The sequence below is a fragment of the Sorex araneus genome, chromosome 4 (genome assembly GCF_027595985.1).
Source record: "Sorex araneus isolate mSorAra2 chromosome 4, mSorAra2.pri, whole genome shotgun sequence".
NCBI classification, from domain to species: domain Eukaryota; kingdom Metazoa; phylum Chordata; class Mammalia; order Eulipotyphla; family Soricidae; genus Sorex; species Sorex araneus.
Genome location: NC_073305.1, coordinates 122,853,239 through 122,878,999, shown reverse-complemented (window position 1 = coordinate 122,878,999; position 25,761 = coordinate 122,853,239). Strand labels below are relative to the sequence as shown.

At 35.6% G+C, this 25,761-nt stretch overlaps 1 protein-coding gene across 5 annotated transcripts in view; it reads right to left on the bottom strand.

Moving 5' to 3' along the window:
• FUT9 (fucosyltransferase 9) overlaps positions 1–25,761 on the bottom strand; it is a 208,300-nt gene that overhangs the window by 46,844 nt on the left and 135,695 nt on the right. For 2 of the 5 annotated variants that reach the window (XM_055137264.1, XM_055137262.1), the window contains exon 3: positions 10,873–10,983. The exons of 1 other annotated variant lie outside the window; for it this stretch is intronic. The gene's annotated coding sequence lies outside the window, so the exon portion shown is untranslated. Of the gene's footprint in view, positions 1–356; positions 393–10,872; positions 10,984–13,156; positions 13,367–25,761 lie in introns of those variants that run through there. 2 more of the 5 variants (XM_055137263.1, XM_055137261.1) reach the window with 2 other exon arrangements.

Sequence of the window (25,761 nt, the reverse complement as noted above, 5' to 3'; positions counted from 1 at the left end):
ACCGGGTGTGGCCCCCCAAATAGAACAAATATAAAAATCTAAAAATGCTATTTGCACTATCATTAATTTTTTCACTATTTCAATCATGATGCTAAAGAAATTTTTTTTCTTAAAACAATATATTTGTCTTTATCTCTGGTTCCTAAAACCCTTAAAATTTCATACATAAGACACTAGGAAAAGCTTTTGCTTTAAATTTCCTGACAACATGCTCCTAAGTCCCATTGAATTTTCTGTGCGATAGGAAGTATTTTGTTCTAATGAGGTGATACTTGATGTGCTCCTGGATAGATTCTCCTTCACGGGTAGAACAAACCATGATTAAAAGCTTGGAGATTTCAGCTTTCATCTCTTACTTTCTTCGTAATGGAGAGAGCTTGTAATTGAATTAATGATCAGTAATGCCCACATGATGAGATCTTAAAAAAAAAAAAAAAAGAAAAACACAAATATCAGGTTCAGATTGTTCTGGATTGGGGAACTCTCTGAGCTCTGGGGAGAGTGATGTGCAGAAATAGTGTAGAAGCTCCATTCCCCTTTCCACACGCTTTACTCCATTTGTCTCTCCATTAGCCAGTTCATCTGTATCCTTTGTAATATCCTTAGTTATATAATAAGTGGCAAAGCTAAGGATTCCCTAAATTCTGTGAGCTATTCTAGGGAGTCATTACAGCAAATTGGAAGAGATTATGGGAACTTCTGATGTGCAGACAAGTAGGACAGAAGCTGTAGGTAACCTTGGAACCTCTTTCTTGGGGCTGTCATCTGAAGCAAGGGGCGGTCTTGTGGCACCATTTAATCTTTGCAATGTGAATTTAGCTCCAAGTAAGGAAGTGTCAAAATTGAACTAAATTTTTAGAACACCCAGCTAGTGTCAAAGGATTGTCTGGTGTGCGAAAAACTCCTACACATCTTCTAACTAAAATGTTGCTAGTTGGGTAGTAGTGTAAGAGTAAAGGGAATTAAGGAGAAACGCAAAGGTGGAGTGGAAGTTTTTCCACAAACTTTTAATTCTACTTACACAAGATCTTATACTCTTGTTTCGGATTATACAACACAACTCATTATCATGTTTATAGACTCCTGGATAAATATTTGCCAGCATATTGCTTTAGGCAATTGCTTTAAGAACTTTCTATAACTTTTAGTATCTCAATTTCCAAAACTAGAGGATGCATAATTGTTTAATTGCCATTAAGAATTCTATTTAGAAACTTCTAGAAAGTAGTCTTTAAATTCCTCATTCTTTTGCCTTTACAAAATTTAATATAATTATATTTTGTATTCAGGATTTTTTTCAGGCACAGTAACAGAAATATTTAAGAAGAAATTAAATCAGTGACAAAGTAATTTCACTGTGTGAAAAAAATATTAAGCTTTAAATATATTACTGATTCAAATAGAACATTTAAACAAAATCTATAGCCAGTGATTTTCAAGAGTCAGTGGTTCTTATTTACTGGCTAAAAATAAAACAAAAATAGGCTTAAACTTAACTTTTTAACTTTAAATTTTTAAAAGGTTGTTAAAAGCAAATATTATGGATACAACAAGGACTCAATGACATGTTAAGATTTTTTAATAAGTAAAATGTACCATTAAAAAGTATTTAAAAGTGCCTATTGTGGGTACATGATTTTTAACAATGTACAGAATATGCTAACTTTGCTATGTTTTCCAAAATTAATGTTGCATTATATTTTACTGTCCTTACAGAATAACCATTTCAAATATTTGATCCATATAATCTGTCACTTCTATTAGAGTCTGTAAAGTAAGAAATGTGGAAAACCTCATTTTCTTTTGTGTTTTATTTTGTTATTTTTGGTGTTTTGAAGAAAATTAATATTATGTTTTCTTCTCTGCTTTTGTTATTGATTATGTGCTTTTAGGCTAAGCACTACACACCTTGAAATGCATTTTTTACATAATCAAAATCATAATCTATATTATAAAATTCTAGTAGCTAACTAAAATTTAGACAGAAGAAATGCAGAAAATATTGTACATTTTTAGTTCACATGTCACAGAAACTTGCATAAAATACAAATTGGGTCTTAAATACATAATAGAAATAAATATAAACACATTTTGGATCAGAGTGGATTTCTTCATGTGTCAGGATATACCTAGGTCTCCACTCTGATTTTTCGCATTGTTTTATATAGCAACTATCAAGTAAAGATGACTTCTTACTTAGATTATCACAGACTGTTGTTGGACGACTTTTTAGTGTCTTTGGTATAAAATTTTCTCACACCTAGCAATTATTCATGGTAAACCTAAGCCAAATATTTACAACTTCATCATAGAAAGTTCTTTTATATGGTCCAGTTTGCTTGGGATTTTAGTTGCCTCATGTGATTTCTTTAAAGAATTTGTCTAGCTCAGCTCTGTCCAAAAGACATTTTTTGTGAGATGAAAACATCAAGTAGTTATAGAGCTAATGGCAAGGTGAGATTGTGAGAGAATGAACTAGATAAGGAAAAGTAAAGCAGGGTAACTCATGTTGCTAGCATTTAAACCAACTATTGTGCAGAATGACGCCAGGCATAATTTATAATGAGAGGAAAATTCCTCAGTTTAATGTGGCTCTGGGTTTCTCTCCTCGTTACAATCAGCAGGAGCAAGTGTCAGTCAGTCCTAGGTGACCCTTGATCCCCTTTGGATCTGACTCCCTGCATTTGCACTCCCTGCAGGAATGTTTTACTACTTTTTATTTTTCTTAAATACTTTACTTAGTCCCAGCAATTTGATTGCTCTTTTACCTTCTTAAATGGACACTTGTTTGAAATATTTTTTGCTCATCATGAAATCCGTTCTGAGAGGCAAAAGCATACAGTACAAGGAAACCATATGTGTCAATGCTCCAGCCTTCGAAGTTTTGTGAGGGGTACACCCAGTACTGCTGAGGACTTTCTTCTGACTATGTGTTCAGGAATTACTCCTAATGAGGTTGAGCCATGTGTGTTTGTGTGTAGCATATGCAGCTCTGGGTATAGGACAGTGTGCAAGTCACATCAGTCACTGTTATTGACTATCTGAAATAGGGTTGTGTAGTTGAGAGACAGAAACTTTACTGTCATTTGACTCTAGTTTAAATTTAAATTCTGGAAGTTTCAGCTACATTATGTAAAGAACTTACAAGACAAGTGGCCCATCTGGTCTATCTTTAAATTAGAAAAACTGAATAACTTGAAATCACTTTTTACAACTTATTTGCAAATTAAGGACACAGGACCAAATATCCCCCTAAATCAAGAGAGATAATAACATTGTGAATGCTGTCAAGTTTTCTGTACTGGTGACAGAGTTACTGGCATCACATTGTTAATGTGCTTGTTATAACATTAAAATAATGACTTCCATGAATTACCAAGTCAGGGACTAGCCTGAGTGAGAAAATTGTGAGAACCGGCAGCAAATTCAGGGAACCTTATGAATTTTTGAGTTTTGACTCCAGAGACACCAAAAGGGTCTCATAATTTACAGTCAAGAACTCTTCCTCGTTTAGTTAGGAAAAGGGAGTGTTTGCTGGAGCTTTTAGTAGGAGATCTTTATGGGATTCCTTAGAAGGGGTGATATTTTTGATTCTTTTGGAGTTGGGTGGATCCCTTTCACTTAAAACCAAATATTGCTCACGTAATTACATGTCTCTGGTATTAATTAGAACTAATTTCCCTGAGCTAATGAGAGCAGCCCTTCTTTGCTGAGATTGACTTCTCTCAGGTTGGGAAGAAGGAAGGGTCTGGAAGGTTTTTAACGAAGGCTTCTTCTGAAAACTTGAAATTTGCCTTTCCCCCATTATGAAGTGATCCTTTTCTTGGAATCTTCATAAAATGGGATAGGAGGAGAAAGTAACTAGATATTGGAGTATACTTGGCTTTAATTCGAATTGATTAGGTTTAACAGTACATTTATGTTTTGATTTTTGTGGGGCTTTTTTTTTTTTTGAGGAGACATATCCCAGCAGTACTTCAGGACCATTCCCAGCTCGATGTTTGTGGGGTTACTCTGTGGCTGCGCTCTGTGGATTGTGCAGTTCTGGAGATGAAACTGGGTCTCTTGCATGCAGAGCATGTGCGCTGGCCCACTGAGCTATTTCTCTGGCTCTACTTATATTTATCTCTAATGGGCCTTGGACTGGATTTGGGGATTGGTTGGGGATCAAAACCAGTTTGTTCTAAGCCAAATTCATTCTGTTGCTTGACTGCCAATTTAAGCAACACTCCCCCCCCTACACACACACACACACACTTGTCACCTCTTATCCACTGCAGCCCTTTTTCTCTTTTTCTGTTTCGTATTCTTACTAACAATTAAAATTCATCTGTTGGGGCTGGAGGGATAGTATAGCGGGTAGGGCGTTTGCCCTGCACATGGCCAACCCGGGTTCGATTCTCAAACTCCCATATGGTCCCCCGAGCACCACCGGGAGTAATTTCTGAGAGCAAAGCCAGGAGTAACCCCTGTGCATCAACAGGTGTGACCCCAAAAGCAATAAATAAATAAATAAATAAATAAAAACAAAAGTAGGCTGTGAGTAAAGATTGTCAGTATTTAGTGTGGCAAGAAAAGCCAGTTTTGGGCTGGTATAGCAGGTAGGGCACTTGCTTTGCTCGCAGCCTACTTAGGTTCGATCCCTGGCACCCCATATGGTTCCCTGAATCCATTGGGAGTGATTCCTGAGTCAGGAATACTCCTGAGTCAGGAGTAAGCCCTAAGTATCATCGGGTGTAGATGACACCCCCCCAAAAAAAAAAGAAAAGGAAAGCTAAACTTTTCATATTTGTTTGTTTTCTTTTGGAGAGGAACTACAGAGGTTGCTCCCAGCAGTGCTAGCGGGGCCATTCAGTGCTTGGCATTCAACCTGGTCCTCCCGGTTGTGCTCCAGCTTACTGAGCTCTCCCCAGCCCCAGAGCTAGTTCTTATGTCTTTGCACTTTGGATGCTGAAATCTGTCTGTGAAACAGCCACATCTCAATAAATATGAAATTTTTCTAATATTAAAATTATTCTGGAGCCAGAATGTGACTCTGTAGTAGAGAACACTTGCCTTGCATGTGTGAGGCCCTGGGTTTGATCCCTGGCATAGCAAAAAAAGGGAGAGAGAGAGAGAGAGAGAGAGAGAGAGAGAGAGAGAGAGAGAGAGAGAGAGAGAGAGAGAGAGAGAGAGAGAGAGAGAGAGAGAGAGAGAGAGAGAGAAGAAAATCTATTATCTTTAAGATTTATTTTCTATAGAGTGTTTTTAATCCATAGTCTGTAAAGCAAATATTTGGTAAATAAATAAAATAATGGTTACTTAAAAAAAAAGTGAAGTCCATTACAAAGATCCTGCCAAGAGAAAATATTTTACCAGAGACTTAAATGATTGGGAGGAAGTATATTTCTCTTACTCTATTTCTTCTAGCCTGCCTTAGGATATGTGTGACCTGACATGTAAACAAACATTAAAAAAAAAAAAGCTTGAAAAGTCCTGAGCTTGGGGCATAAGCCCAAGGACATAGACCCATTTAAAAGAAACAAACAAACTGAGATTTAATTATAAGATTACAAACCATTTCCCCACCACCTACACTTTATCACCATGCCAACGGTATAAAAAATCGTATGCCCACGTACAAGCACAGTGGGATGTAGTGTAAAGAGTTGCAGAATTCAGATCCAGCTAAAAAAAGAGTTCTAAGGGAATTCTAAGAGAAAATATCTAAGAGAAAAGGGAGCACAAAAACAACAGTGGGGATAAAACAAGGACACTAGCAGAATGTATAGTTTCTGTCCCTAAGAATAGCTCCATAACAATGATTAAACATAGTCCACTCCACACCAGGTTATCATAAATTTCTAAAGATATGTTTAATTCAGTTCATTTTGATTAACGCACAATTTTTAGCTTTCAACAAAAGATAAATATATATGCAAAAGACAACAAAGTTATTGTGAAGAAAATAACAAACATCAGAACAGGAATCCAGACACTTATTTTGTAATTATCAGACATGAGCTTTAAATAACTATGAATGATATAATAAGGGCTATAGTAATAGAAAAGAAAGAATTTATGAATACTTTATTTTTATTCCCATCAGATGAATACTTTTTGTAGAAAACATAAACTCAAAGAATCAATAGGTTTCAAAACTGCATATAACTTTTATTTTAAAGAAGCATGACCCTTTGTTGCCTTTCCTGTTAGAGTAGACATGGCTAAGGAAAGAATCAGTGGCTTGAAAATTTGTCAGTATTTCTCAGATTGGAGAATTCTAAAATGGTGAAGTTTTTTTTGTTTATTTGTTTGATTGTTTGCCACACACAGTGATGCTCTGAGCTTTCTACTGTCTCTGAGCTCAGACAAAGTCCTGGTGGACCTTGGAGAATCATATGGGTTAGTACCTGGGATTGAACTCTGGTCTGTCATGTGCAAGGAAAACACTCTATCTGCTATACTATCTCTCTGACCCTGAGGATTGGGTATTTGTTTTAATATTAAATATTCTTTTTCACTTTCTTCATGTATGATATTTTATAAAAAGTCCACTATAACATCCATTTTATAAGGTTTTATTTTTTTAATCTTTGGATTTCTTTTAAAACTTCTCTTTGTTGTTTAAAATATTTTAAATGAAAAGCATAGGGATGCCATTTTAATATTTATCCTTTTGAGTGCTCTCAGAACTTCTCAGATATGTGCTTTTGTTTCTATAATTAATTTTGGAAAATTTTGAGCATTTTTTCAAGTATTTTCTTGTCTCTTCGTTTGATGCCCTAATGATGTATATGACACACAATTTGGTATTGCCTTATAGTACTTGCCTATTCAATGTTTTTAAATTTTCATTATTTTTATCTCTTTATTTCAGTTTGAGAATTTATCTAATGCCTAGTACGTCTAAGAAAATATATTTATTCAGTGATGACTTCTGTCATGGGATATGAAAGAGGAGTATTCACCATTCTAAAATTTTGTGCTAGATTTCCAAACGCTACTTAAAATACAATTCACTTTTATTTACGTGTTTATTTATTTTGAGGGCCACATCTGACAGTGCTCAGGGAATACTCCTAACTTTTCCCTAAAGGATGATTCCTGGCAGGCTTGAGAGACCATGTGTGGTGCCAAGGAATAAACCCAGGTCAGCCATGTCCAAGGCATGTGCCCTACCCTCTGTACTATCCCGTGGGTACCACAAAATGCCCTACTGAACACATGAAATAATTTCTTAATTTTCAATAGTAAATATTCATTTCTATCACTTGGGTCCCACAAAATACCCTATTGAACACATAAAATAATTTCTTAATTTTCAATAGTACATATTCAGTTCCAGAATGGTTCACTTAGGTATTTTTGTTTAATAATTAAAATTCTTTCTTGTATCCAGTTTGGCTTTTATTCACAAGAGGGTCAATTCTCTTGAAATTTAAGTATGGCAGAGTAATCTGGGGCTGGATCTAATATAGTGCATAGGACAGTTGATCCCAAGTATCACATATGGTCCTATGGGCATCGCCAGTAATGACCCCTGAGTACAGAACCAGAAGCAATTCCTGAGCACAGCCAGGTATGATCCCCTCCCCACCCCAAAATGAACAACAACAACAAACAAACAAAGTGGGGTCAGAGAAATGTTGCACTGGGTAAAGGTGCTTGCCTTGCACACAGCCAGCCTCAATTTGATCTCTGGCATATGGTCCCCAGAACAGCTTCAGGAGTAATACCTGAATGCAGGGTCAGGAATAACCCCTGAGCATCACAGGTGTGGCCCAACAGCAAACAAACAATAAAACAAAGTCATCATAAAGAATACATAGAATATGAACGAAATAATATATAATTATTCATTAAGCCATGATGTTTATATAAAAATATCCAAAGGATAATCAAGAATATTAAGAACATATTAAGAATATCTTAATTTATATAAATTAAGAATATTATATATGATGTATAAATTAAATATATTAAGGGAATTAAGAATATATGAAATAAAACTATTCTTTGAGATTGTTTGATCTTTCTTATGTTACAGCGGGTAGGTTGTTTGCCTTGCACGCAGATGACTCGGGTTCAATTCCTCCACCCCACCTGAAGAGCTCAGCAAGCTACTGAGAGTATCTCGCCTGCACAGCAGAGCCTGGCAAGCTACTTATGGCGTACTCGATATGCCAAAAACAGTAACAACAAGTTTCAGAATGGAGATGTTACTGGTGCCTGCTTGAGCAAATCACTGAGCTTGAGCAAATCGATGGGATGACAGTGATACAGTGATATGTTATAAAATTTAATGTATCTAGATTTTGATTTACTGAATTATACCACTAAATTTAACCTAGAAAAATTAAATGAAAGTTATGCACTGATTAAAATTTGCTTTTCCCTATCATAATTTATGAAGTGTTCTCCCTCCCTCCCTCCTCCTTCCTTCCTTCTTCTGTTCATTCTCCCTCTCTGTCACCTCCATTCTCACAAAATTGCCACCAGAATCACATTGTAATCACATTAAGTAAGTAATAGTAGAGAAGCAGTAGAGAAAAAAATCAAGTGCAGTAACTTTTGCCATGTAAATGAATAATATTTTCTATATGGATGTATTTTGTGGGGGAGGGGAACAGGTAGTGTTAGGGAGTTTAGGGCCTACTCCCAGTGGTACTCTGCTGACCCTGACTGATGGTTCAGTGCTTGAATTCAGCCATACTGGGGGCCTTCCGGGAGACAACTTGTAGTGCAGGGCGGGGGTTGGGTTTCCAGGGATATGGCTAATATGATCAGGGGACTCATGTGATGCCAGGGATTGAGTTTCTGTGTCTATGGCTTATTTATCTACTGAACTTAAACAATTGCGTGTACTTATAAATAGATCTGTATTTTCATATTTTTCCATCTTATTACCTGCACTTTAGATAATTAAAAGCTTAATTTGCTGGTGAAAATATTAAGAATTGTAAACATATATTACTAAATTGCCTTTGCACACTCTTAAGATAATTTAAGAAAACTTAATTTATCACATTTTAGGGAATTAAATATCAGAAAATCTTTATGTTTATATAGAAATAATAAAATAATATCTCAAAAGCTTTATAAGCATTTCATATTAAATTATATTTTATTCTAGCAGCAGTGATTAATTATTTAATTATTTTGATACCAATGACTGTGAATCAAGTAGGAAAGTACATAAATTAGATAAATTAAAATGAAAATTAAAGCTATTTATAGAACAAATAAGAAAATTCAGAAAACAAAGCAATCCAGAACTTCATTCAAAAATTCTCATTTGTCCCTAGCATATCAAGAACCATAACTGTTCATCTGCACAACTTACCAAATTCCAAATTTTAATTCAGTGTGCCCAAAATTAAATTTGTTGTGTTTACTCCATTTTAACCCCTGAGACATATTTTAATTGACACTATGTAGTATGGTAGTAATTCTTAAAAAATCGATAAAAGACTATATTAAGAAAAAATAAATATTTTTCTTATGTAACTAAGAAGTATTTTAATGATTTTTCTCCCCTCCTCCACTTTAATCTGTTGTTCAGTCTGCTTTATCTTTTTATTCTTATATGCTAAAATAAACTAGTGAAAAGTATATCCAATCAGTGAATATATAATAGAGTTGTGAAAAACAGCATAGTAGCAAAGTGACATATGCTTATTATGGGGAAAAAAAAAAGAATTAGAGATGTAAATCACCAATACTATCTGTGCTTCAAAGTCTAAATTATATACACACATAAACACACACACACAAAACTCCACTGATATAATATTAGATTTACTTGTCAAATTGTAATGCTTAATTCATCCTGTCATTCATACAGATATACTGACTTCCTGTTAAGCCCTAACTTCAAGTATGATGGATGCAAAGAATTGAGAAGATAGATAGATTAGGAAAATTAAATTGTGACTTCAGCAGAAGACAACTTATTGATTGAAATGTATTTTTGAAATAAATAATTGTTTCGTATCAGTTAAAGTAAAAATTATATAGTTTGACTAGTCAAGCTTTGAAAACTTGTTTTGTGAAACATTGCTACAAATTACTCATTATATGAATAATCTCATAGATGTCAAGGTCTACTGATATATTTTCTCTGATAGAACACTTCTTTAAAATTTATATTGTTTGTTTGTTTGTTTGTCTGGGTGCCATACTCAGTCCGTGCTCCTAGCTCTGTGCCCAGAGATTACTAATAACAGGCTCTGGGACCATTTGGGGTGTCATGGATCAAACCTGGGTCTGCGTGGTGCAAGGTAAACACCTTATCAGCTGTATTCTAACTGTGACCCCCCCAAATGATATTATGATATCATATCCTACTCTAGTTGATAGTTTTTGGAAGGATGTTCTAGAGAAACTTTATTAAAAGATTACTTTTCCCCTTTGGCTCAACTTAATTTCATCATCATTTAAAATATAAAGCAGCTATTTTGTAAGCAATTTCTTAAAAGTAAATTTTTGAATATAATAAGGTTCTGATAGTTCAAGTTTAGTTTTCTGAGAGAGGAATAACTTGAATTTTAGTTAATAAGATAGGATAATGCCACAACATGAAACCAAGAAGGGTTATAAACCTGAAAATCTAATGTCATGAAATACAGCAAAAATTGTCAGAGACTTTTCAATTCTCCTCCAAATATTTGATCATTTAAAGAAGAGAGCCATTTATTTTACTGATGACTGGCTAATGGTTAATAAATATTTGTCCCTAAGGTCACAGAAGGAGTGTCTAAGGGATTAGAGACTAAACACTTTTTATCTATGTCAAATCTTTTTTACTTGAGAAAAGTTAACAGCTCTCTTGCCAGATCATGCAAAAGTAGATTGATATTTGACTTCTATAGCACAAAAAGTTTCACTTACATTGTACCGTGTTTACTGCTTCAGTATTGTACACCTACACCGTGGGGAATATCCTTCTCTCAAGCACATCCATTATTATATGAGATGATAAAAGGCTATCAAACTGCCACCCTGTTTTGAAAACACATATTAGAAATAGAGTCAGCAAGAGTGTGACTATTAGTAATTACACTTATAAATTAAAAAACACTAAAAATAAAGCCAAGACAAGTGTTTTAAAAATTATAGCAAACAGTAATCATACTGTCCTCAGAGAACCATACTGTAAAAGAACTATTTAACTGTTGAGGGGTCTAGGGAGATAGCACAGAATGCTGGAGTACATGCTGCTCGTACGAGAGCCCCACCCTCAATCCCCAGCATCATGTGGTCCCCCAAACACTGCCAGGAGCAGATCTGAAGCACTGAACCAGCTGTAGCCCATGGAAACCACTGGAGATGGTCTCAAACCAAACCCAAAATACAAAAATACTGCAAAAAGTTGTTGAGGCCTTGGACAATAATCCTTTAATAACATTTATTCCATCTGTGATACTTAAAAGTTTAACACATAATTTATGCAAATCCAATTTCAGGTTTAGAGAGAAAAATAACCGTTCAAATAATATTTTTTGTAAATAGGTCCCTTTCCTTTGCATCCAATCATTAGGGAAAATATTTCTATGTTTCTTAGCTGAGGTCTCACAATGGAGACGTTACTGGTGCCCACTCGAGCAAATTGATGAGCAACGAGATGACAGTGACAGTGAACTTATTCATGGGATTAATAGCTGAGCACCTCATGGAGTGAATCGGCCTTCTACCCAACAAAAGCAAACCAAAAATCTTGACTGATTTCCATTTTCTAAATTTGTTATCATTATTATTATTATTATTATTATTATTATTATTATTATTATTTTGGGCCAAACAGAGCATTGCTGCTCAGAGTTTACTCCTGGCTTTGTGCTTAGGGATCACTCCTGGTGGGTTTGGGGGACAAAATGGGGTGTTGGGAATTGAAGCCAACGGGCTGCATAAAGGCAAATGCCCTATAGTGCAAGGCAAGTTGTTAAATGTCTTGTTCACAGTAACTTACAGATGGGAGATTTGTTATAACTTGCAAAAACAGTCCCAAATCAAGGAATATTGCTCACTCTAATTCAGTGGACAATCTCCAAGTAGATTTCTCAGGCAACTTTTACACGACAATAAAACAGAAGTAAATCAACAAAATATAATTGTGGCAATATTAAAATTCCTTTACATTTATTATACTTTAAATTTGAAATATTGACTTCAAAGTTCTTTGGGTTATTTTCAAAACAATTTTGAGATGCTATGGAAAGAAGTCCTCACACCTGCACAGCAAGTAAAAGAAGGTAATGGTTTGGGTTCCTTTATGTAAGAAGTAACTTTGTCTCCCTCCATCTTTCTAGCTAGTTGTGATTTTTCATTCTACGTAGGACTAGGTGTAATTAACAATGTCTCTTTTGGGACAAGATTCTTAGCAGATACTTTGCCTTTTCTCTTTTTTCCAGCAACAAACCAACCTAACTTTCATGGGAAGTGAGGAAAAAGACTACTTTTTAAAATATAATTAATTAATTATTTTTTTGTAATGGATCCCCATGAGGTACAGTTACAGACTTTACAGACTTTCGTGGTTATGTTTTAATCATACAATGTTCAGTACCCATCCCTCCACCAGTGCCCATTCTCCACCATCAATGATCAGACTATTTTTAAAAAGCAGCATTGTTTGACGATTATTTTATTTCACAGTAACAGGCTCTAATTATTTAGGTGTTCGCAGTCACAATTTACATCAGGTGAAAAATATTTCATTTATATTTTATAAGGACTGGGGCTATGGTAACATGAAATAGCGAGATAGTGCTTAACAATGAAAGAAAAAAGGCATTTCCCAGAGTGCGGGAAATGGTGAGTCAGTAAAAACACATTAGAGAGAAAGCATTGCTGTGTTCATTGAGTTGGTCCTCAAAGAACATGTCGTTTGCCAGGAATACTAATAGTCTTCTATCAGAGCAAACTTTATAAAACTTATGGTAGCATTACTGTTCCATTGATTAAGTGAAACACAACCAGACCCATCGACTATGGAGTCTGTTACTCTGTAATGTTTTCCTATAAACCACATAGGAGTGAGGTCGTATATTATTTGTCCTTCTCCCTCTGACTTATTTTAGAGAACACAATGCCCTCCAGTTCCTTCCAAGTAGCAATTACACTGCAAGATTCATCTTTTCTTATAGCTGTTTAATATTTCATTGTGCATATTTACCATAGATGCCTCATGAGGATGTATTAAACGTTTGCAAGAATAAATGGTGCCTATGGGCCCAGAACGAGAGTACGGCTGGTAGGGTGCTTGCTTTGCACACAGTTCATCTGGACTCAATTCCTGGCATCACATATGGTTCACCAGGTCCAGTCAGGAGCGATCCTTGAGTGCAGAGTCAGGAGTAACTCCTGAGCAATTCTGGGTGGGACCCTTAAATCAAAATAAAGAAATTCTTTACCAAAAACTGGTGCCTAGGGTTTTGAGTTGCATACATCAAGATAACAACAGGAGGTTTGTGGCAATCAGTGCCCTGGGGCTGCTATAATACCATGTTCTATTTTGCCTGGACTCTCCCTGGGTTCTCTCATATGTGTACCCAACAAGTTATTCAGCATGATGATCTTCAAGGTTGGAGTGATAGCACAGCAGATGGGCATTTGCCTTGCACTCAGCTCACCTGGGTTCGATTGCCAGCATCCCATATGGTCCCCCAAGCATCGCCAGGAGTAATTCTGAGTGCAAAGCTGGGAGTAACCCCTGTGCATAGCCAGGTGTGAACCAAAAAGCAAACAAACAAACAAACAAGAAAACAGCATGATGATATTCATAGCTAATGGGCTAGGGATTTTTGTATTTTCCACTTTCAGTTAGGGTAATGGCTGCTCTGACTCACTGCTTGAGTAGTGTGGCTTACCTCTGGTATATCTGCTGTCTGCTGTAAATTGTGGAATGGCAACTGTCAGTTACGTGGGTAACTAATCCTTCCTGTGGTCTGAGGACAAACATTTGGTGTCTCAGCTGTATATTTCGTTCTGATGTAGTAGGGGATGGCACATATTGAACCCCTCTAGGGCCTTTGCACTTCGGGTCCTCCCTTTTAAGTTGGAGATTCAATGTGGGATTCCTGTGTTGGAGAATCTGCCTTTAGTTCGGTGCTGTTTGTGGCTACATATATTTCAGTACCACAGTGAACTTGTGTAAGGTGAGGGCAAGGTCACGGTAGAGCTGAGACTGCAACCCTGTCGTGTAACCCTCACAGGAAAGGGCGTTTCCAGCTCACTGCGCTGAGGTCAACAAAGTCTTAGCCCGATTTTGACTCTCAGTCAGTGCAGGTATAAATCTAAATTTGTGAAAAACTTTAATATATAGTTATATCTAGTAACTAGACTGCTGTTTCATTTTTCTCTTCATCCTCTACTTCTTCCCTCACCCTGCCAGGGGAGGGGCTCCTTAGCTCTGAGTTTGTTCACTGCTCTGATGTTCTGAAGCTTGAATCTATCTGCATTTTTTAAATATATTTTAAAAATTTTTAATATTTTATTTTGTATGTATATTTTCTTCTTGTATATTTTCTTCTCAGTAAGATCCCACATAGGATACTGTGTTTAGTTTTGTTTTTATACATCCCTTGTGTTTATATAATTCACAGAAGTACTCGCAAAATAAAATCACCTTGACCCCACCCTTTCTAATCACATATTTAACAGCAAGGAAAGCAAATCACTCCTCTGTGTAATTTTCTAGGGCTGCAGTAATTCCACTGAAAAGTTGGCTTAAAAATGAAAATATATTTTTCTGATTGTGTGGTGACTGGAAGTCCAAAATCAAAGTGCCACTGGGGTTGTGTTCTCCTTATGCCTTTTTTGTCAATTGGTCAATCTGGCAAGCTTCACAGGGCCCTTCTTTTGTGAGGAACCTTATGTCTCTTACACTTTTCATTAGGATAATTGTCATACTGCATTAGAGTCCCACTCCAATGATCTCATTTTAACTTAATTACAACTTGAAGACTTTTCCCCACAAAATGTAGTTACATTGAGATACTGGTGGTTGGGATTTTACCATGTTGTGTGTGTGTGTGTGTGTGTGTGTGTGTGTGTGTGTGTATGTGTGTGTATGGTAGGGGTGGAAGTGTGTGCACTAGATTTCAAAGAAACTTAGAAATCAGTTTTATAAATTTTTATAAGGTTGCTAATAATATTCAAGATGGCAGCTGCTAAAGGGAAAAAACAACCCCAAATTGTATAGGATTAATAGACCCTGCTTTTCTGATTATGAACCTATTTCCCTACATAATTGAGAGAATACATTTATTGTTAAAAATATCTTTTTGTGTGTGCATTTTCATTTTGTTTTAAAGGGCAACAACTGGAAATGCTCAGGATTTATTACTGCCTCTGTACTCCGAGATTGTTCCTGGTGGGGCTCAAGGGAACATATGGGTTATCAGTGGTGGCAGTGATCAAATCCAGGCCAGCTGCATGCAAGGCAAGTGCCCTTCCCACTGTATTTCCAGCCCCAGATTTAACAAATAGCTTTTGGAAACTTTTAGAAGGTGCTAATAAATACTGATATTTGTATTGTGTCTTCAGAATGCAGTTCCTCTCCAATCTAACAGCATATTGCAGGACTAATGCATTCTGAGAAAGACTTTCCCTGAAGTCTAATTTACTGCTGATCCCAATTTTCCAATCTTCATACATAGGACGATGGGTTGAGAAGTGGACAGGTGAACTAATCTAGTCCAAACAGATTGAAGCCAAGAGTTTTAAATTACTGTGTAATAAAATACTATTCTTTATATGGATAAAATGGTAGTTTGATATGATGACTAAAATTGCAGTGCAGTTGTCATTTTGCAAGCATGAGAAAAAATTAATCTAAGAATAAAGCTTTTTGACAAAGAAAAATAAATGATAAAAATTTAAGACATTGAGTTAAATTTGGTCACACAGTACTCCAAAGTTTCCACCTCTGGACTCAAATTACATTGTCTTAAATTTATTTTACATTTCAGGAAACTTAAAATAGACAGTCTTTGCTTTATGAATAAAATTTAATTTTTTTTTACTAAAATACATGTTTTTCAATTACTGAGTGAAATTGACACAAAAGTAGTTGAGCTGATTCAAAATTAAAGTTAGTAAATTCCTCTGGATATGAGCTGTTGGGGAAAAAAATGTTCCAGTTTCCCTTATGTTCTTCTCTGAAAAATCTATATAAGAAAGGTGGCATGTAAAATGAATACTTGACCAGAAGTTTGCAGTAGAATTAAAGTAGATTGGACGTGAATCAAATGCATCCTATCCAAAATATCTATTTTCTTTTGTAAGCTATTCCTATGTAAGCTGGTTCTTATGGACATTGAAGACAAGGTGGATTTATAGGACATTAATTCACCATTTTCTAGTCTCCTGCTTATATGTTTAATAATACTCTTTCTCTACCTTGTTTCCTGATTGACTGACCCTGTAGAGTGGAAATGGAATGTGACCTTTTGTAGTTATATATATACTAATTACCAAAATAATATTTATATGATTTTAAATAATTATTGGCTTTGTATCCAAAAAAGCTGTATTTTTAAAAAAATGTTACTGATCAGTTAATTAGGAGTTTTAGATACACAGAAAATTAGAATTGAAAAGTCAGTATTAACAGTAAATTACTGGCACAATGCCTCTCGGCTCTTATATGTCTTTTTGTTTTTGCTAATATTACCAAAATGCATAACGTATGTTACTAAATTGATAGTATAAAGCAAGTTGGGCTTTGAGTTAGAGCGTAATATCAAGTACCACCATTCCTATATGGAAACAAATATTGTGGCAAACAAGATTAATCATTGGAATAAAAGCACTTGTTCCACTATCTGCCATTGTTCACATTTATCTTGGAGTAAGCTCAATGTAACATACATTTTGATAATCAACTACAAAAGCCAAAGATAAATATAGTAACTCCCTCTGTAAGAAAATTAAAAATTGAAAATTTACTTTGCAAATTTAAATTGGTGGCTGATTATTATTAGCAAAAGAAATGTTTCTGAAATGAGCTGGAAATTAATTCTGTTGCACATAAAATTATATCACATGTATATTTTAATGACAGCAATGCTTTTACCATTCATAGATAAAACAATGAAGAAACACTGAAAATGTGATATTTTATGACATAGAGATGAATGAAAGACCTGAAAGCAAGCCATTTTTTCTATATTTTCATTTGACAAGTTACCATTTCTGTCTATAAGTGAAGACCTTTATAGGAATCTGAGATTATTATTATCACAAAACAGATAACTTTTTTATGAAAATGATCTGACTTTACGTTTTCAACTTAAGTCAGTCTGACATCTCTTTAAAAGCAATTTAAAAGCAATCAATTTAAAAGTTAAAATATTTTAAAATTAAATTTAAGTTAAAAATTGAAATTCAAAATGTATGAAAGAAAATATTTCTCATAATCTCTTCTACTAAGGAGAGCTATATAATTATAAAATTATGTAATTTTTTCTAGTATTACCCTAAATGCAGATTTAGGGTAATATCAGTTTTAGATTTAATGCAGATGTAGGGTAATATCAGTACCAGTATCAATTGATACTGATGTCACAGGGTTACTCCTGGCTTTGCACTCAGAAATTACTCCTGGTGGTGCTCAGGGGACCATATGGGATGCTGGTAATCGGCCGAGTGCAAGGCAAACACCCTACCTGCTGTGCTATCACTCCAGCTCCTAAGTGGGTTTTAAAGTGGAGTACTTAAAATAGTTTTAACTGCATTTTACAGTATAAAAATTGCTTTGAGAGTAGAGCCTAAAATTTCTCAACACATAAAGATATTTTAATAAGTTTGTTAATTTTTATGTTAATAACCTTATTGATAAGCAGGTTTATATATATCTATATATGAGTATATGTGTGTATATATATGAGTATATGTGTGTGTATATATATATACATATATATATATAGGTACATACACACATACACACATATGGGGCCAGTTGTGACCCAAAAGCAAAAAAAAAATCCACTTATTAGATGCAGAAAATAATAGGTATACTTTAGATATTGTATATCTATTTTGAATTAGAATAATTAATGACTTCTCTACAGTAACTAAAATGAGTGAGTACTTTTAGTGCTGCTCCCATCTAAATTTTTACAGTTTTTCCACAAGTTATCGAGACACAGTTTTTATGAGGCAAATCTTAGCTTTCACTGATTCACGTACATGAGATTAAAAACATTTTATATCACACTTTTCAGAATTACTTTGAGTACATGTTTAGCAACATTTTTATAAAAGTGATGCTCCATTTATAATTCTTTAAAAAGAAAGCAATATTAAGTTATTTATACTTTCCAGTATCATGAGAGGCAAAGTTACTTAGTAAATTATAATATAAAAGTAGATACACGGTTACTGAAGGGCTGTGACTGGAAGTAATTCTGTGAAGTCTTTCATCTTAAATGGCAATGACTAAAGAGAAGATTGCTTTCGATAATCTATAAAGGTGTTTTCCAGAATTATTCAGTTCCTATTTAATAATTCATTCAAGAAATACTATCTGGACAAACTAAATGCATCAGGAATGAGATATTGAAATACAGAAACATATATAGCCCAGGACTTCCAATGGTTTTGATCCAATGAGAGTAATAGGGAGAAAAATAAGCACAGACTACAACGTAAGGAGAATCAAATTGACAGGAGGTTGCAAAAGATCAAATGTGTCCAGACATTTGTGTGATAACCATCATTTGTGAATAACTATTTCAGAGTTGGGATCTGAACTGAACTTATAAATGTGGATGTCACCAGCATATACAAGACAGAGGAATGAAGAACCAATGTCAAAGGTAAGAATACTTAGCGGCATCAGATTTTTTAAAATGGCTTCTCAAAATGTAATATTGATTTTTACCCCTAAATAAAGACAAGGAAAGTGTACTAAATCTAGTCCTAGATTTTTTTCCCCCTACAGTTTTTGACATTAAGTGGATCTATGAATAAGAGTGCCCTGCAATTCTTTCCTGATTAGTTCTCAACATTCTCTCTTTAAATTCCATGCTTTTAGGTCTTCAAGACTGCCATTGTTTTCTACCACAAGTAATGGAGCTTGAGAGATTCTTTCATGATAAGAGAAGGCTCTGATGATTAAAAATAGTTTCAAAGCTCAGTCAGGTTTCAATTATGTAACTCCTTTAATATCGGATGGTTGCTTCCTGGAAAAATAAAAAGGATTTTATTCCTTGTAAAGTAAGCAGTCAGCAATATGTGTGTGCATATGTGAGCATGTCACATGATAAAAAAGTGTTGACTATGCCTTCAGGATACTATAAAACCACAATATGATCTGAAAAAAAATTAACCTTCTCCGGCTCTAGGCTAAAGATGTTAGATAATCCTACCCAGTTCATAAGGTTGGACCTTTCAGGAGACAGTTCAGCAGCAGCAAAGGCCCTAAATATGATTCTGGATGAACATCCCTTGAGCTCAAAGTCCTTGACCATGCCCTAGCAAGGAACTCTCATCTGCAGTGAGAGCCCAGGCTAAGACCACATGGAAAGGTCTGTATAATCAGCTTCCTGAAGTCCCTCCATGTGCTCCATTCTGTAGTCCCTTGCATCCTTAGCACTCCTTCTTGCAGCTACCCTAATTTCAGCTTGGGGTGCATAATCGTTTCGGGGGTCACACACAGCTATGTTCAGGGCTTACTCCTGGCTATGCACTCAGGGATCACTCCTGGCAGGGCTTGTGGGACCCTGTGGGATGTCTGGGACTGAACCCTAGTCAGCGGCATGTAAAGTAAGTGCCCCACCTACTGTATTGTCTATCTCTCCATTCCCAGAGGTGCACAAGCTTTTCTCCTCACTTCATGCCATTCATTCTGGAGTCATCCAAATTTCCAAATTGGAGTGTGTTTCTCCTTTACTTCATGGGATTCTTTTGTCTTTTCTCTCCTTTCATAGATCCCCAATAAAATGTTTCTATTTCATTATTTGTCCTCTCTTAGCATTCCTTTCAGTGAGATGAACAGCAGACCTACAGAGCCCAGACTTTTCCTTTTCCTGTAAAGAGCATAAGCCAAGCTCTGCCTGAGAACTCCTGCTCTCCCACGTTCAGGTGGTAGGGCCTAGCTCCTCTGCTTCTCCCACACTGTGCAGATTAAGAAGCTCTTAAGTACAGTGTGACAGATGCCTTAGTAAGGCTGGCAAGGTGTCATTGTAGACATCACCAGGAGCTTGTCTTGTGCAGACTCTTATGAATCCTCATCTCCCTGTCACTCAGTCTATCACCAACATGTGAGTCCTCAAACTACGCCACTGAATAACAAAGCTAAAGACAGATGAGCTTAGTGAATCTGATGTAACCAAAAAAAAAAAATCCACTCATGGCTTTGGATAACAAGAATTTTTGGGGAAATTTCAGGGAGTTAAGCTCTGAGGTCATTTGCAGTGCTCTGAAATGAGGCACTACCTGATTGCATGGTTTTTCTGTCCCAGGGTCAGGGTGAAGGAGTTGTTCAAGCAGTAAGCAGGGGGCCAGGGGCAAACCTGGCAGAAGTTCAAAGGAGAGCCCAAAGATGCAGTGCTGCTATGTTCTGGAGAGCTGGGGGATTGCTGGACCACACACACAGTGCTTTGGGCCTCCAGGGTTGTATCCAGCCATGCTCAAGGGCCCATACGGTGCAGGGAATCAAAGCAGGTCAGCAGCATGCAAGGCATGTACCTTAACCCATGTCCTCACTCTTGTGATCCTGATAAAATCTTTCAAGAAAGCTAATCTTTTAAAAGTACATCTGCACTTGATCTGATAACAGGCAAACAATTTCATTTCACCCTAGGCAGCAAAGATAAAAAAGGAAAGGAAAATTTCTTCCATTCTCTTTGATTGATTTTCTTCCCTCTCTGTTAAAATAAGATTATCTTCTTCCAACATTGTAATATATTTTGGGGAGGGAAAAACAAGTTTCTGTTATACATAATACTTAATAGTCTGAGCCATTGAATGAGGCTCATCTGGAAGCAGAAGTTACCCTAAGGAAAATTCCTTAGTAAGCTCATGAAACAACAAACAAACAAAAACCAACATTTAAACCTCAGGGATGCAGAGCTCTCCTCATTTTAGAGACTAAATTTAGCATCGACTTTAGACTTCACATAATTTTAGTTTTAAATATTTCCTTGCTCTTACCAAACCTGCTAATTTTAGAAATCAGAGAGCCCAAATATCCATTTGGGTTTTATTTGCTCTCTGAAAATTTCAATTATAAATCGACTTTTCCTATCAGTTGCCACCTTGAGAGATATGATAATTAGAAAGCTGCCATCAGTGACATAACTAAAAAAACCTCACATGACTTAAGTACATTGCTCTGATAAGCCTCCAGATTTTAAAACTGAAATGGAGTGGGAGTTAGAGCATCCTCTTAAATGCTCCAGTTCAGAAGTGAGGGACTACCTTTACTTTTTGTTATCATTCTGTTACCAGGCCAGCGTCACACCCCTTAAGTATAGAACCATTGATTGGGATATTCTAGAAAGAGGTGGGCGTCTTTCCATTGTACGATGTAGGTAGAACACAGGTCGATTTTCAGTGGCACATGAATTAGGTGCTACTGCTGAGCTGTTGAACTGGCATTACATCCTACAATCTATCCTACACACTGCTGCCAGAACAAATTTCCTAAAGCACAGCTCTCTTTCTGTTATTCCACATCTCAAGCCTGATGATTACAGTCCATGTCAGGTCTCAGAATGCTCCACCAGCTACCGCTTTATCGCCCCATAGTTCTTTTTTACACACTATGCAGGCTCTGAAGCTAAGTACATATTCTTTTCACTACCTGCCTTACATCTCACCTGTTATTTTCTCACATTATTCTCTATTTGGCATGTTGTCTTAATGTACATTGCATACACACACACACACACACACACACACCATTAAAATCCCTTTCTTTAAAGGTGAGGTCTTGCAAAAATATCACTTTTTTAAGAAGAATAATCTCCTGACCCCATCTTTACACTTGAATTTTCATAATATCATTTGAGAGTCTCTATGGACACCTCTTTGTGACTTGTTCTTATGACTGTTATTGTTTATATCTTATCCTTGCTAAAATAATGGTGTTTGTGTGGGCATAAATTACCCTTCGCTCTAGTGTAATCATCAAAAACTGAGGCAAAGAATGGCTTGCTTGGGGCCAGAGATAAAATACAGCAGGTACTGTGTTTGTCTCGAGCACATCGCCAACTGGCCAGAAGTAACCCCTGAGCATCTCGGGTATCACTTCAAAACAAAACAGAAGTATGGTTTGCTTTTGATGGAACTCAGATATGTCAATTTTTTTTTAGTAATACATATAAATATTTCAACAAGGTTAATTTCTTCCCTTCCTTCATCCTTCCTTCCCTCCCTCCCTCTCTCTCCATTCCTCCTTCCTTCCTTCCTTCCTTCCTTCCTTCCTTCCTTCCTTCCTTCCTTCCTTCCTTCCTTCCTTCCTTCCTTCCTTCCTTCCTTCCTTCCTCCCTCCCTCCCTCCCTCCCTCCCTCATCCCTCACTCCTTCCTTCCCTCCTTCCCTCCTTCCCTCCTTCCCTCCTTCCCTCCTTCCTTCCTTCCTTCCTTCCTTCCTTCCTTCCTTCCTTCCTTCCTTCCTTCCTTCCTTCCTTCCTTCCTTCCTTCCTTCCTTCCTTCCTTCCCTCCTTCCTTCCTTCCTTTCTTCCTTCCTTCCTTCCTTCCTTCCCTCCCTCCTTCCTTCTATTTCTCTTTTTTTTCCTTTCTCTCTTTCTTTCCTCCTTCCTTCCCCCTCCCTTCTTTCTATTTTTTCTTTTTTCACTTTCTCTCTCTTTCTCTTTCTTTCTTTCTTTCTTTCTTTCTTTCTTTCTTTCTTTCTTTCTTTCTTTCTTTCTTTCTTTCTTTCTTTCTTTCTTTCTTTCTTTCTTTCTTTCTTTCTTTCTTTCTTTCTTTCTTTCTTCCTTCCTTCCTTCTTCCCTCCTTCCACTCCCCTCCCTCCCCCCCCTCTCTTTCTTTCTTTCCCAAAACTGATGATACTTAGGGATGACTCCTGGCTCTGCACTCAGGAATTACTCCTGTTGATGCTGAGTGACCATCTGGGATACCGGGGATTGAATCTGGTCCAGTGCTTCCAAGGTAAGCACCCTATTCTCTTTACTAGAGCTGTGGCCCCAGCAAGATTTTTTCTTGGCTTTGTTAGTAATAGTGAATGATAGCATTTTTCTTGATGCTAATAATACAAAACGTATGTGAAACAATTTTTCCTTCTTTTCTTAAAACAATGTAAAATGAGAGTACTTTTCCAGTAGGGGCTATATTGAAAATAATTTAAGTATTAAGGATTTGCCCATTTGGATGGTGAAGATGAATTTTAAGTTACTATTTTCAATGAATTCTCTAAATGTTCTAATGTGGTTTCCAATGAATACATTTTTGTGTGTATTTTAAACTCAGTTATATGTCATCTAAATTCATAATTATGTTCCTCATTAAAGCAAGTGCAGTTTAGTAATGGTCAAAGAATTAAATTCAATTTAACAAAATTTCATGAAATTCTAATTGTGTAAAGTGATGTTTAGGGAGTCTATTCTATCAAGTAATTAAAAACCTAACTGCCCAAGTTCTAAAATTTACAGTCCCATCAAAATAGCTAAATGGCTTTTTGTTGGGGTCTGTGTGCCTATATATGTTTAGAATTAAGACAAAACCAGGAAAAAGTCACCATTCTATTTTAGATACACTACAAAGCAGTCAGACTTCATACAACTCACTGATGGGTCTTGCTTGGTCATTATTTTATTTGTGTTTTGGTTATTTGCCTTTTTCATAGTCGTTATTGACTTGCATCTGTTCTCCAAATTCCAAAATATTCTAAGGAGGTTTTTGAACCAAATAATTATGAAGAGAGGGATGTGGCAATCCTTCTAGATCTAATTCTCATTTTCCTAAGTAGTGAGAATCTTAGAGTATGATTGGTAAATTACCAGAAATCATTTGGTTATGTACTATATGTACAACAAAGATGTTCACCTATCTAGCTCTGTGAGTAGTTTGGTACTAGAATGAGATAGAGTTTTAGTTAACATTACCTTTCAGAGGTATATAGGGGTTCAAATGACTTTTTAATGATGGACTGGCCTTCAGATAATTACACATGTGTTACCCAGCTTCAGCACTCTTCCTGCCACCACCAATGTAAGTGTTTCTTTTGTAGTCATCTCTTGTTTCTAAAATGAATATTCCTTTTCTATAAGCTTGATCCCACATCCAGTGATTCTTTTAACTTTATCTGTGAAATGAAACCTTATCTGTGTGATTTTTTTCCTGAAATATTAATATACATCCCTCAATATATTTTTTTTCTACATGGCTGTGGTATTTTTCAAAAAATCCCTGCAGAATCATAAAAGATATATAAGCCTAAGTCCTTCATAGCTAGCAATTGTCAAGTAATGCTTTATCACTCTGCATATGATTTTTTGACTGACCCCCTGGTGTCTTTATCATTTCTAGTAGCACAGGAAAGATGGAGAGAAATCTTCATTCTAGGTGACAAATACTCATTCTGGTTTTATATGTGGAAAGAAAGTATACTTTTTTCTTAAGATCTACAATTATAAGTTTCCTGACATTTTTTAGAAGATATACACAATACTTTTAGTATGTCTTTATGCCCTAGCTTCTTATTTTTTGTTTTAAGATAAAATTAGAATGATTTTACTTATAAAATTGGGATGAAATATTGTATTATTCTGGAATTGGGTAAGAAAATACAAGAAATTGCTTTACCTTGTATTTAAGAAGGCAATTGTGTTTATACTAATAGTAATTCTTTGAACTCTGGAGTCCTATTTTCTGAAAGAGAAGAATTTGCTTGTAAGATATTTTGTATTTAACTAAAAATAATAAGAGAACCAAAGAAAGGTTGATAAAATTATAGCCATCCAAAAATAGAGAATTTTCAGTTCTAAATTTAATGTTGTACAATTAACAGCAATGAAGCCATGGTTGGATTAGACCCATGAGCATATTTAGCTGCCTCTTGGATGCATCCTTTGAAATTAATTATAAAGTTATCTTGCATTTTATAATAAAATGCTTTGGTCAGGTAAAATGGTGTTTTATAATAATATGGGAGAGAATGGAAAGGTACACAAAATAAAAATTTAGAAATATCCCTTTGGCTTATTTTTCTGTGACGAAGTGACATTCCAGAATTAATTTATTTCTCTTTCAATGTAGTTACAAAGGGGATAAATGCATAATATGTATCACATGTGCTATATCAATAGAAATTTTATACTCTCACTAGTTTATTCATAGGAAGCATAAGTCTTTAAACTTTATTACAAATATAAAAACCCTCTTGTTTGTCATTGAAATTTCTACACTTTTCCTTTTTGTGTGTTTAAATCAGAAAAATATCTTAGTTTTGGTACAAAAAAACACAATCATCATCATTAATAGGCACGTTCCAGTGTTGCCTGCCTACTAATACTGTAAGCATAATGATTGTTGGACTATCTAGAAACCAGTGGATTAATATATTAAACTACAAATGACAAAGAAATCATGAACATCTTTGGAAACTATGGTTTATGAAAACATATTTGCACCTTATATTCTAGGCACTATTTAGAGACAGGCAGAGTATCATGGTCCATGACAGTTCCTGCTTCTTAGCGCACCTGTACTGAATAAGACAGATCATTTCTCTTCTTCTCAAAATGAGTTAGTTTTTCATCTCACTTTGATTTTAGGACAAATTTTTTTTTTATATTAGGACTTACAAAGCT